The sequence below is a fragment of the Macrobrachium rosenbergii genome, chromosome 22 (genome assembly GCF_040412425.1).
Source record: "Macrobrachium rosenbergii isolate ZJJX-2024 chromosome 22, ASM4041242v1, whole genome shotgun sequence".
Taxonomy (NCBI): Eukaryota; Metazoa; Arthropoda; class Malacostraca; order Decapoda; family Palaemonidae; genus Macrobrachium; species Macrobrachium rosenbergii.
This window is the reverse complement of record NC_089762.1, coordinates 17598882-17614211: the sequence shown is the minus strand read 5'-3', so window position 1 is coordinate 17614211 and position 15330 is coordinate 17598882.

Here is a 15330-nt window from a genome sequence, read left to right as displayed (position 1 = left end):
CCGAAAGCATTCCTGTAGACCATCACTTAATTAAAAAGAAAAACACTACACTTTTATACGAACAAAAACATACGCAAGACGTTTTATCCTTTGAGAGAAACTGGAAAGATATAGGTGAATCTAAAATTTCTTAAGATTTATATTATATTATTATTATTGGAATTTCTGACAAAATATACTGCCAGAATAATTAGCTCATCATAAATTAACAGCGATATTTTCGTAATTTTGTCCCTGCACCGTACTTACAATACCATGAGTACATTATGTTGCTCTGCATTTCTTGTGTAAGGTTTTTGTGTGATAAACATGGAGTTATTATACGTAGATTGTTTTAAACAGAAATAACAGTATACTGACACTGTGTTTTACACAGAACATCAATACAACAGGAAATCATGTTAAATTTTAATTACCGTTTTTATTAAGCCAAATTAATATAAAAAACAATTATCTTTCTGTAATGAAAACTTGAGACTTCTTCCAAAGTTATCTTTTTCAATGGGATATTGTTTTTGGTGTAATAAATATTTTTTTCGCGAACCTCGTAATCCTGTTGGTTTAAAATGAGAATTTCTCTTTTTCAATTTATTCAACTCTCTCTCTCTCTCTCTCTCTCTCTCTCTCTCTCTCTCTCTCTCTCTCTCTCTCTCTCAAGCTGGCCAACTCGGAGAAAAATTAAAGCTTTTTATCATGTAATTTCTATTAGGGGAGTAATGGTGCAAGCTTTACGTCCATAGATAATACACATTTAGATATATATATATATATATATATATATATATATATATATATATATATATATATATATATATATATATATATATATATATATATATATATATATATATGTGTGTGTGTGTGTGTGTGTGTGTGTGTGTGTGTGTGTGTGCATATAACTGAATCACGAAAGTATGGAACGTGATGAATATATAAATAAAGATAAAATCCATTTGAAGGAAAGGAAACACTGGAGTGCTATGAGGCCTTTCGACACTAGTCTGCTAAGTAAAGGTCTAGTGTCGAAAGGCCTGGCAGCACTCCAGTGTTTCCGTTTCTTTCGTGGATTTTATCTTATATATATATATATTTTATATATATATATATATATATATATATATATATATATATATATATATATATATATATATATATATATATATATTATTTACAGTTATTGCCACTGGATCGCTAACTCTTAAGAACCTTATGGGGAAAATACCAGAATATAGGAGTTAGAGACAAGCCAACACGCCTAGGAGCGAGAGGAGAGTTTAGCCATTAACAATCGCATCGCACCCTCTTCTAGGGATGGGATTTGTGTCCCAGAGGAACACTCTTGGTGTAGGTAGCTGTTTACTCTGTCTTACTCTTCAGATTTAGATAATCTCCTGCTGAGTTTCCCATCATTTACTGGCCCAACACCTCTTTCCTTAATCCACAGGCATACGCCAACCTTGCAGCCTAAAGCAACGCCTCGAGCAACAACCGAAGCCATATAAGGCAAGGGTAGCTTCCATCTTGAGTTCACTCGACTTTCAACCACTGATAACCTCTGCCCGAATGAGCCCCAAACTCTGGGCTGTGGAACTCACATTTTTCTCACACTGGACTGACTGTGCCATTCCCCAGTGCCACCGATAACTTGATAACAGGAAGCAACGAAGGTACGTGGCCTGGAAGGAAAATTGGTTGGCCAGTATCTTTTTCTCTGAATCGTTTTTAGCATCTATCTCTCCCATTTCAATACCCAAGTAATTCCTATTCTCTTTGACCTAAAAAGCCACCTTGCTATACTAGGGTGTAATTCCTTGAACAGTGCATAAGTAACTCTCGCCCCGGTACAGAGAAGAGAGTAGAGTAAAGGAATTCCCCCACTCATTGCATTAACTCATTTATAGAGAGATTGTAATTTGGTGATAGTCTTATCTGGCACTGTCTCATTTCCAGGAGTGTTATCAGTACAGTTACCTACATAGCTGTGCTTCTGTATTCCCAACTGCCTGAAGAAATCTGCCCATACCGAGGCTCAGAATTTCATTGCCAATTTGGCCTGGGGCCACTTCCAAGTGGCCATTATTCCTAAATTTGATACATTGTCATTCACTCAAAAATTGCTGTTGTGTCCTATTTCCATTTGTTATTTTAGTGAGTGTCAAATTTTCCCTGTTAATTTCAACCTGTTGTGTGTTAAGAACCACATTTTCACTTGGCGACCTTTCCAGTTAGTAAATATTTTTTAATTATTCTGTTTGTGGTCTTACGAGGGATTTTGAAAGGCTAAGATTACTGACTTAACATAAAGATAAGCAGTCAACCCCCTTCGTAATCCATAAAATTGATGGCCGAGCCAGTACGATTCCTAATTAATGGGATTAGATTTAACGTAAAGAAATCCAAATTAAATCACCTCCCCAATTTTAGCAATTGACACGAACCTGTAACATTAATTCTTCAAAAGGCGATCTGGAACAAGCACGGAAGGTAACGTGGTTTTAGAACCAGTGTGTTTTAATTTGGGTACCAGACATGTAATGCATGCTACATTTTTATTAAAAAACGCAAGCAGCAAAGCATTTAAGAGGTGAGACCTAGGGAATGTTAACAATAGGGAACGCTGCATGTTGCAAACCTTGCATGAATTAGCTAAGCCATAAGCAGTGGTAGCTGAATGTTAGTAGCCCAAAATTTGCTAGCTAGGATCGGTAATAATCACCTGGGTGAGTTTAGTGCATGTAATTCAAGAGGAAAGTGTGCAATTTCTCTTCAAATAGGGCCGTGGAATTTGATAACCACGAGCATAGAATATACCACAAATAGCAACTCGCCAGGCTCAACCTTTGTTTCGTTGCTCGATTCGTCCATTATTTCAACTGTCGTCAATCATAGAGATTAGCCGTATTTTCAAGTATCATTAACGTAACATCCGCTTGTAAGTAATTCACAGAGAACTTAAATCTGCGTCTCATACTAAAGGGAACGTAAATCAGTGAATAATGTGGCCGCAAAATTGTAGAGAGTTGCGAGTTAGCCATTTGAGTCAGGGTTTTGCACTGCATGTTAGCAATCTTGCACGTGTTAGCAGTTAGGAAGTTAGCTTGGGTGTGATCTGTCAACAGTTACCTGTTGAGAGAGTGTATGTTTCTCTCCATTCATGAAGTAAAATTCACAATGTTTTCACCATGTTGGCAACCTATCCTACACACCAACATGCAAGGCAGGCCTTACATTTAACTTAAGCTCCTCCCCGACTCAACGTCCAACTCAGCTTTAACAAATTCCTAGTCTTGTAGAGTAATTATTTGTGTTTTCAAGTGTTAATTAACATTTACATACATTCATGCATCATTTCATCAAAAAAGATTTGTATATTTCCTTTTGTATCTCATAAATTAAGACAGAACTGCATTTGTTCCTACATACATTCATGCATCATTCCATCAAAATAGATTTGTATATTTCCTTTTGCATCTCGTAAATAAAGACAGAATTGCGCTTGTTCAGGTAGCTACTCACTCGGTGAACCAGCTGTGTTTATAAACAATCACACGTGTGTACTGTTTGGCCATGAACAGTCATAATAAGATTGCCATCTTGAAGCAGTGGTCAGCTGTCAAATGCATAAACACAAGCAACCTGGAACAGTCATAACAAAGCTGCCTTATTGGAGTCACTGACCTGTAAAACACATCGTGATGCTGTCATTATATTCTTAGTGCTCACTTTTTATATTTGCACAAGATCTTGATATCACTGTAACGGAAGTCTTTTCACTTTAGAGTGAAAAAGAAAACACCCACTTGTTATTATTATTTTAACTTGAGAGCATAGCCATTCTTCATTTACAAAAAACGCAAACTTCACGTATCCATTTACACGCGATGAGTTATTCCTTCTGTTGAGAGATTTTCTTTTTCTTAAGTTATTCGTTGCTACCCACCATTGTTGGGAGCATGCATCATTACATTGGCCATTTGAGTTGATTCAAATACAACCACTGCCTTTCACATAATTTAGTTCCTCGAGTCAGTAAACCCTAATTTTACATGTCAGATATTAATCTCTGGAATCACATCTTTTTATAAAGCCACTGTCCCACAAGTGTCGATAATCCGCTATGCCTTGGACAAGCAAATTTAATTATTGCTTACAGTAAGGCAAACCCATTTAATGTACTAGGCAGCATTTTCTTGGGTTTTCCAGTCTTATATATATCCCAACTGGGAAATTTACAAACCCTTTCGTAGCCTGTACTTATTTATCATAGAGCTTATTGCGCTAATTTCATTTTGTGTGTGTGTTCCACACAGCTTATTCACACGCCATTGTTGCATTGCATAGTTACTGATTAGTTTCACTTTGTTCTAATTTGAACAACATCTCTGCTCCATGTTACCACTGTGTTCGCAGGCAAGTTAAACAATTTTCTGTTTTTTCTACCCCAAAGTACGTATGTGCCCTCGTCCACTACGTGCCATTTAATTAATTGCTTTAAGGACTCAGCCTCTGCATGACTGGCTTTACTGATTGCCCCATGCAAGCTCAACCGAACTGTTCTGCATGAACCAAGCCTACTGTTCTTCATAAGTCCATCGTTCCACTTGAATCAATCTGCACATTTTTTGTGCCTCACAAACCTATCAATTGTAATTATGTGCCTTTGAATTATTCCATTCTTTGGAACTCAGTCACATCTGTGAGTGAATCTCATAGTAGGTCATATCTCTGTTCTTCAGAACCACATTGCACTTTTGTGCCAGTGCTATTCCTGTTACAAGGAGGCACTCGCAAGACTTGTGTATGACCCACAAGCAAACAGCTCATCGAGTGACAACCAAAACTTTTGCTTCCACACATAGCATGCGCTCTGCTTTGTGCAGAGTGCCATTTCCATTCCACACAATTGTTTGTGTGGCCCTCCTAAAATTTTAGCATTTCTAGGAAAGATCAGTAACATGTCAGTCGCTGAGGAAATCAAAACCTTCACAGAGGCAAGGAAACTTCTGGGAATGAAGGCAACAGATCTGGCCAATTGGGTTCAAACCCAGCTCAATGTTGCTAGGAAAGAGATAAATGATATGGAGGAAAAGGAGCTCCAGCATGAACTAGCCTTGGCACAAGGGAAAGAGAAGGAGCGACAGCATGAACTAGCCTTGGCACATGAAAAGTAAAGGAGCGACAGCATCGAATGCTGTGAAGGAAAAGGAAATGAAATAGAACCAGCCAAGCAGGACAGTGCCATGGCACTGGTCATACACCAAACCAAACATCCCACCTCGGTCTCTGCTCCTTCCATTATCTCAAATATCAGCCACCTCATGCCTAAATTGAACAAAACAGAGCCTGAAGCATGGCTGGACCAAGTAGAAAACCTCTTCTCAGAGTACCATCCAAGTGAAACTGAGAAGGCCATGATTCTCACAAAACACATGGCCAGAAAGGGTCAGGACACCTTCAATTCCTTAGAAAAAGGCGATAAGGGAGGCCTTAAGGCAGTCAGGAAGGCCATAGCAATGGCATACGAGCTTATGCCTGAGCGCTGGAGGCAAAGATGGCGAGGTCTTCCCAAGGAGATCGGTCAAACATGGGCTGACTAGACCTATAAAAAGACCCATGCCTTATGACAGTAGATCGACGCTTTGGAGTGCAAAGAATTAGAGTATATACTGAATCGAATGCAGCTCGAAGACTTCCTCTATTACGTTCCTGGACCCTTGGCCTTATACATTGGCGAGAAGCAGCCAAAATTATTCACTGAGTGCCGCTGCCTAGCCAATAATACGGGACGTACCACCCAGCCTCCAACACTTCAAATAGGCACACAGTTCCTCCTGACCCCACTGCCTCATCTAATCCACTTGTATGTACTAATAATAAAAAAGTAGGGCATCTAGAAGCCCCGTGCAAAAGCTAAAGGGGGAGCCATGTCAAAGCAACCCCCCCCCCAAATCTGAACTCAAAGCCTACTCATATTGTAACCGCTCCTCGTACACATTACAGCAAAGTTTATTGTCACACATGTAAGAAATACAGGCATTCCTTGAATTTAAGGATTGTCCTGGAAATTGCTCTAGCAGCCAATCATTCATCCTGTTTAGGACCCCTAGCTGCGGGCTCTATTTATGTTGCACCTCCTGGCGCTCATATCTCCCTTATAAGGCGAGACAAAGTCCCCTATGGGGCCTTTACTGAAGAAAAAGAAAACAAGCTTGTAACTATTGAAGACATTAATAATTGGAGGCTGGCACTCCTGAAGGTTCGATTGAGGGTCACTAGACCACACAAAAGTAGGATTTGTACGGTTGGAGTGGCTGACCATATTCCTGGAGGTTATGATCTCCTCCTAGGACAGGAACCCCCTCCAACCCCCTCCTCAGCCCCTCTCCAGGTCAGTCAAGGGTCCTACCCTATGGGCATCTCCATCAGCCACCACTGTTCATTCCAGCCCTGCTGTTGAGCCGCAGCCACTGCCTATGCCTGGCCAGTGTAGTGCTTCGACCAGTCTAGTCATTGAGCCTCCATAGGGTCAGATTCTGGTTCTTTTCAAAGTGTACGAACTGGAACGTCCGGCACTCTTGGTCCCGAGGCCACTCATGTTCCCTCTCCAAATTCAGTGCCTGAGCCTGCCTCAGAGCCAGTGCCAGCATACAATGCCCATCTCCCTTCAGGAGATCCCAATCCAACTCCCCTCTCGTCTACCAGCTTGGCACCCTACCAGCGTCCAGTCAAGAGCCAGCCCGAAGTTCAGTAAGGTCTTTTCCAGATTCCCCTGACCTCAGCGGAAGCTCGTTCCCTGGTGTGGCCTCATAACCCAAGCCTGAGTTGGTCCTTGTAACCTGTGAACCTCTGACACCTCCACCCACCCCTTTGCATAACTGCAGTCCCAAGAAGACAAGACTCTGGTAGACGAACCTCTTAGAGAAGTCCTCTTTAAGCTAGTCACCCACATGGAGGCCATGCTATGATAGCAGAACTAGTGGGCACCAAATGACCTGGTTGTAACAGCAGCCAAGACAGTAGCCTACTCAGTGCCTGTTTTGCAAGCGGAAGCAAAATCCATAGACCTGGCCCAAGGATCATCTTGGTCTAAGGGTCGATGAAATCCAAAGAAGGAGAAAAGAAGAGGGAGGAGAAGGTCCAGGTGACCTGACCAGAGCCACTGGGCTCTCATGGCACTCGTATCCTATAGCTTTAACAATGTCTCATCTTAACAGAGCAATCCTAGCCCCTGATCCAGAAAGAATGTCTAGGGTTATCTCCTACCTTAATCAGTATTGTTGTATTGAAAAAAATTATTTTGTACTTTGCTAAGTCTCTTCTATAGCCCAATAAGCTGGCGAGCATGTCCTAGCCATCTTACCATTTTGTTGCATTCTTTTACTGTATCTTGTTTCATTTTATTTCAGTTTGTAGCATGTATCACAGAGTAATTAACTCGTGTGTATTTCAATATTTCCATTCTGATAGACTTGTATTATTAACATACCTCACACCCATGTTTATTATGTCATAGATTAAATGACTCCTTTTTAATTTAAATTATTCTCTGCATATACTGTAGCTAGTTATCATTTTGGTACTGTGTTAGCTTAGCTCTGTGTGAAATTCAGTTACCTATTTTGTTGCCTTGAGTCAATAGCATTGCCAGTACCTTTAAATAAACGCTGGATTGCTAACTCTTAAGAACCTTATAAGGAAAATACTAGAGAGTAGGGGGACAGGCCCACATGCCTAGGAGCGAGAGGAGAGTTTAGCCATTAACAGCTGCACCCTCTTCAAGGGATGGGCTTTGTGTGTCCCAAAGGAACACTCTTGGGGTAGGTAGCTGTTTCCCCTGTCTTACTCTTCAGATTCAAATAATCTCCTGCTGACTTTTCCATCTTTTACTGAAATGACATCTCTTTCCTTAATCCACAGGTATGCATAAACCTTGCAGCCTAAAGCAATGCCTCATGCAACAACCGAAGCCATATAAAGCAAGGGTAGCTTCCATCTTGAGTTCAGTCGACTTTCAACCATGGGTAACTTCTGCCCGAATGAGCCCCAAACTCTGGGCTGTGGAACTCACATTTTTCCTCACACTGGATTGATTGTGCCATTCCCGGACGCCACTGATAACTTGGATCACATCAACATAAGGTTGTGTGTTCAAGCAATAACAGGAAGCAAGGAAGGTACATGGGGGAACCCAGTATCTTATTCTTTTGATTCATTTCTAACATCTATCTCTCGCATTTCAATGCTCAAGTAATTCCTTATCTTTTTGAGTTAAACAGCCACCTTGCTATACTAGTGTGTAATTCCTTGAACAGCGCATAAAGTAATTCTTGTCCCTTGCAAAGAAGAGAGCAGAGTAAAGGAATTCCCTCCAATTCTTGCATTAACTCATTTATAGAGAGATTGTAATTCAGTAAGTCTTATCTGGAATTGTCCCATTTCCAGGAGTGTTATCAGTGCAGGCTCATAGAATTTCATTGCTGACTTGGCTTGGGGTCCACTTGCAAGTGGCCAGTATTCATAAATTTGATGCGTTGTCATTCACTCAGTAATTGCTGTTGTGTCCTATTTCCACTTGTTATTTTAGTAAGAGTGTCAAATTTTCCATGCTAATTTCAACCTGTTGTGTGTAAATAATAAGCTAATGTTAAGAACCACACTTTCACTTGGCGACCTTTCCAATCAGTAATTATTCTTTAATTATTCTGTTTCTGGGCTTACGAGGGGTTTTGCAAGGATAAGATTAACCTAAAGTAAAAATATGCAGTCAATCCCCATTCAAAGTATAATCCATAATAAAATAAATAAATAAATATATATATATATATATATATATATATATATATATATATATACATATATATATATATATATATATATATATATATATATATATATGTATATATATATATATATATAATTATATAAACAATGGCAAATTTTTCGCAAGTTACATAAAACATCTTGAATGCGATTCCAAACTCGTACTTTGTAAATACTCTAATCCATTGTGCTGTTCAAAGGGATAAATTAACTTAAAAACACGGAAAATTGTACAATACTATTTAGTACTGTGCATTTTACAAGATATCCGGGGAGCACTGTCTAATTTAGACTGTCATTCAGTCTTCTCTAAAATTTCAAATCAAAAGAATATTCCCGAAAATAGTTGAAATGCGCACCCTTTTCTTTAAATAGTGATAAAAGTCGACAACTGGCTCTCAGTAATGAAGGCTGTACCAGAAACTTGACTATTGTTCCTCAACTTGTATTGCATCACTATTCCTTTGGAATGCCTTCACCGAGTGGATCCAGAACACGAGAGTTGTAAGCATATACTCTCAAGCTAAGGTCTGGGTAACAGAAACATAACATGATTAATACACACTCTTCAATTCAACAGAATTGAATTAGAGAAACTACTGAACAGAACTTTAGAATCGAATCTGTTGGCAATCGTTAAACTATGCATAAATGTTGTCTTACCTTGAGCATGGCCTCGCTTGATAAAACAAATATCTTATCGCTCTTAATAATTGAGAACAACATATTTAAACAAATTTCAATTATTCTTTTAAAAAATTACCTTACAAGAACGCAGAGACCGTTAATTTAAAAAGTACAAAAAGTTCTACTTAGCATTTTAGGCAGTATACATCGTATCATACCCTTCAACAGGTCCCGTTGCTCAAAAATAACATCAAGAGGTACCTTTTTGTTTTTTAAGGAATAAAATTTGAGTACGTGAATTCATTTATTTGCTGACATATACTACAAAAAATCAATTTCATACCTTACCGCACCTCCAGATACGCAAGTCGTGCTAAGGACAACCAATTCAACAGGAAATAAATGAAGTTCACCTTTCTGCAGCTGAGCCACCGTAATATAAGCCGCAAAAATATTTATTGTTATCACAGTGGCAAAATACTTTCATGCATTCGCCATGGTCGCAAGGAATAGTGAACATTCTTCAATTTCATACTTAGATTTAAAGTTCTTAGCCAACAAAACGTGTACTAGATACTGCAGTCCGAGAAACGCAGGCAGGAGCCTATGTGTACATATAAATACATACATACATACATACATACATACACACACATATACATATATATACATTATATTATATATATACACAATATATGTGTATATATATATATATATATATATATATATATATATATATATATATATATATATACATTATATATATATGCGTGTGTGCCAGATATGAGTGAATGGCGTAGTATGGTGCCCAAATGTGTTCTGTGTAGGCATATGAAGCAGCTACTTTTGTTGAAATTTTCTTTAGATAGGGTTCATCCACGATTCAGCAGCTGAAGTGTGAATACGAATTATACCGTTATTAGGACAAAACAGTTATTTAAAAAATACCCAGAATTAAGATGAACAAAAAATTTAAGTCTAAAAATGTTAAAGAGTAAAATTAGGGACTTTCTGTGGCAACTCCCACCCCTAACCGATGGGGAAAAAGGTGTAAGATGGAGGATAAATATATATAGAGTAAATATATATACATATATAAATACATTTATATTCATATGTATATACGTATATGTGTGTGCGTGTGTGTGTGTGGTGTGTGTAGAAAAGCAACCAGAATGGGAATATGCCCATTCGCGCCGTCCCCGAAAGCGAGAACGGTTTATTTATTTTTCCTCCCACTCTCCAAGAGGGAGGGAGTTGGTAGGGAGGGTGCTATGGTGGGAGCAGACGTAGGTGGATGTCGAACATTCGGGTTATCTTCCTCACATAGTTGATTGTCAAGTTGGTATGGAGACAGCAGCAAGAGAACAGGTATCAGCTTGGATTAAGTAAACACTGCTAGACTACATTGTCAATAATACTGTAGTTTCCTATTATTATCTAAACAAATATTTGTGAATTGTGATGAAGGCCAGCATTCATGGGGTCACAACAACATGCAACAATGAAGAATGAAGTACAGAGGAGTCATTTCAAGATCATACAGTGATGAAGCTGCACAGACTACAAAGGAAGGAGATTGTGGACATGTGCAGTTGTAAAATACTGATATTCATGGCTGAAGTACGTTGGAAAGACCCTAATAAAAATGACGACATTGCTCAAAAATAAACTGAGATTTCAAAGATCGAGACAGTTTCGCCCTGTGGGGATAAGAGGGGAAACGCAGTTTCATAGAGATGGCATATACGGAAATGCCAGACGACGGTCCGTGGAAAGACAATCACGTTAAAAGGGCACAGACGAAGACCTGAACCACATGGAAAAGGAGAAAGTGAAGTGACCTCATATATACAATATATGGGTGCGTGCGCACCTAGCCATATGGCTTGTTTTGAACTGGTATGGTCACGTGGAGAGAATTAAAGCAAATAAACTGGTGAAAAGGACATATAATTTGGAGGTTGTAAGGGGAAGTAGAAAAGGTTGATTTGGTAAGCCTTAGACTGATGTTGCGGCAAAAGTACTTGATAGGAAGTTTGATTTTACGTTATTTTATCAAATTCAGGTTATCAAGCAAACCACTACGAAAATTTTTGGCATTCAGCATTTTAGAAAGTGGAAATAGGCAGTTGAAGTGGTTGGAGAGCATGATAAAGAGATCAAGAAAATACAGGAGATGAAGTACAAGGATCTAGAGGTGAAACTGGGAGAGCACCACAGTTGGAATAAGTAGTAATAGTTACGAGACGCTGGACAGTAAAACTGAAGAAATGAAGCGGGAATGGAATTAAAAGGAGGGCAAGAAAAGAAAAACCCAAAAAGTAGGTGCAGCTAAGGGCCTAAGGGACGTTGTAAATACCTGGTAATGCCTACAGTGCACCATGTGACAGGGTTAAACACCCCACCCCCTCGTGTTTGACAGGAAGGGTCACCGTATCGATGAAAGGCAAATGAATGGCGTAAATACGTGGGGCAGAATGTGGCGGGTGCCAACATCCATTTGATGACCCTTCTTGGGGTTTAAAAACATGATTATAATATGAAACGTTTCTATCAAGGGATTCATACTTAATTCGTGAACGCAGTAAGTGAAGATTCTTTTGACGTAAATGAAGAGAGAGAGAGAGAGAGAGAGAGAGAGAGAGAGAGAGAGAGAAATTTACAATCTTGTTTTCTTTTCATAATCAGACTCCATTTTCTTGACTGGTTTAGTGTCGACTGTTCTGGTAAAGAAGGTTACTTGAATTAGGGTCACAACCGAGAAGTATTACGCACGCACGACATGACGAGGAAAGAATGTTAAAGATTTATGATTACAACACAACAAAAAATACAAAATATTATTTTCCAACTTTTTGACACTTTTCCCTATTTCGTAACACTGCAGCCGTGAAAACTATTATGTTTTACGCATTATTTTACGGCGAAGGGAAAGGGAAACGCCAGGTTCTGTGTGTGTTTTCTGCCATTCCTGAAACAAGTGCAGAACCTCCTTGTATGGTGCTCGCAGCCTCTTTGTTCAACAGTGTTTGCTTTCTGATTTATCATCGTGACCTGCTTAGCCGGTGCACCATCAGTCCATATAAAGGTCCAGCTGACAAGTGTTGATTTGTTGGACATAACATGAACATTTCCTTCTCGCTTGAGTGAGAGATGAGCTCGTCCAGCCGGACATGTTCCTCATTATCCTTAGCTCTGATTTACATATGAAAACTCCACAATGGCCGCCATTGTCTCTTCGAGGGTTTTTCCAAACGCCTCGCCTGAACATTCATTTTCGGCCATCTTCCTGCCTTTTCTTCGTCAGGCAGTGACAGGGGATGTCACATCTGCCACGTTATCTGGTAAGCAGAAATGACTAAAGTTGAAAATACATTCCCGTGGTCTCAAAAATTCCATAAAGATATTTAGCACTTTTACAACTTCTTAAACATTGAGGATTATAAAGAACAAACTCATCAGTGAACACAACACAACAATAACGCAAATACTTTAGATAAAAAATCTTAAAAGTTTATATGCAGTTTGCATCGGTATAATCAAAACAACTCCACCCATTTACGCCAAACCAAAGAGCCAGATGTAAATACTCTCAGCCCAAGAGATGCTTTCAAACATTGTTCCTCATTAATAGATTAACCCTGAAGAGAAAATACTGAACCCAACAATATGGAAATACGAGAACGACAACACTGGTCCATCGGGCTTTGAAGAAGCAATAGCCAAAGAGGAGAGCCCTAAGACGACCTGTGCGCCACACCCACGCTTTAATGGTTCTCCGGTTATCATTAAGCTTGACCAAATTTGCATGCATACATCCCAGATCGAAAGTTTAGCAGCACCACCTGAACTCAACCCAGTTAAGGAGCTAAGCACATAGCCTAAGTATTATTCCCTGTCACTGGAAGGGCGTGTTTCTTCAGCATCTATATCACTCTATAATTCAAAACTTTTTATTGTGACTTTACATTTCTTCTTCTCTCTTTTTCAAGCTCTCGACAGCTAATTGGAGATCGTTTTATCTTTTTTACGGGCAGACACTGTTTGGGGATGAAATTGCAAAGCCTTGTGTAGTTTTAAAATCTAAATATGAGTCATGTCATGAATTCATTACTTTCTTTTTTTGTACTTTTTCTATAAAGTTTTGAATGATTCACCATTAAATCATACGAAGAGAAATACAGAGATCTAATAAAGCAAAGAATGTAAACATTATTTTCGAACATGTATGAAGTAATAATTAGGGGAAGGGTATATAAGAAACTTGCACAATATTCAAATGTTATCTAACATTATGACATATGCAATATTATCCACGTGCAGAGATAACAATGCAGATTGATCATTTTAAAAAGAACATTTTCGCTCCTCCTTTCTCGGAAGGTCATTTCATTTTGATTGGAACTAATTCTAGCTCGAATTATCATTACACGAGACACTACCTCAGATAGTAGTTATATTTGTTTAAATGAATAGTGAACAGGTTAGTAACATTGAAATACGCCATTACACTCACTTATTGTCAATTAGTAGACCCAAATTATAAAAAAAAATTTGGATCAGTTTTAATTTCCAATAAAGAGCGATGGACAGCTAGTGATTTAAGGCTACCGGTTGTTCCTTTTTCCTTTGTTGCTGATAATATGCACTGAAAATATAAACATTAAAAATTAAAGATTTGTTTATTAAAATTCGTTGAATAAATGCATACACAAAAAAAAGTAAGCCGGTTGTACTCATGTCACTAGCAAAGGAACAGAGATATACTGGTCTGCTTACAAAGAAGAGTACCGAGTGGTGGTGGTGGGGGGAAGGGGGGCGAGTATATTCTCTGCTGAATGCTCTTGTTGTTGAATGTGAATAATAAGTTATACATATTTCAGAAACAGCTGAAGTTCCAAGAATATTCAACTCCAAAGATCTCACAGGGTTCATAAAGCTGGAAGACTCCCATTTAGCATCGTTGTACGACATTTTAAAGTTTTGGTTTCTAAGCCTTGGCAACGGAAGGTATATTCATCATCAGGGAAAAAAAACCCTAATCAGCAACCAGTTTTATTTCGCGTAATTCTGAAACAAACAGAGAGTAATGCCTATACTCCGATTTCACAAATTGTACAACTGACTAATTTGATGAAATTTAGGCTGCTAAAGGCCTGTCCACACTAGCGGGCATGCCCGACGGGCACTTCCAGCTGTTTATATTTTCTCTTGCTTCTGAAGCAGTGTTACCAGACAATCGCATCGTTATGGCTCCATACTCGGTCGGTCAGTACAGTGGAACGGGTTATGGGAACAGAGTTTGTCCGTCGGGCAGTGTCCGCTAGTGTGGACAGGGCTTAAGCCCAGCACTCGGGCACTTTCACCCATGCAGAGCTTGAGGAAGTCAAAAGAGGGCATTGGAGAGATTGTACTGAGAATTAGAATAAAATAAAGGAGATGAGGTATAAGGATCTATATGTGAGACTGGGAGAAAGAGTGGTAAGCAAGACTTGAAGAAAGGAAGTGGGAACAAGAGGCAAAGTAAAAGGTTAAATAAGAGGGTGCAGATATCGGAAGAAGAGCGCTGCAAACACCCTTTAATAATGACAACAATGCACCAAGTGAACTGCACTGACTCTCTCCTACAGGGGTGACTAAATATATGGCCAGTTGCCCTCTAACATTCTGAAACTCGGCGAACAATATGATTGCTTATACTGGTGTTTCAAAACCTATTTAACGATGAATGTCGAAAAATGTTCTGCCAAGTTACTTAGAATAAAACTGAATTGTAATATTTGGGCAGCTCCTGCAATCTAGGATAAACTAAAGAGCAACTTTGATATCAGTTTCTTGATTGAGATGACATTTTATTCGTGCTCTTTTCCACTCTCCAAA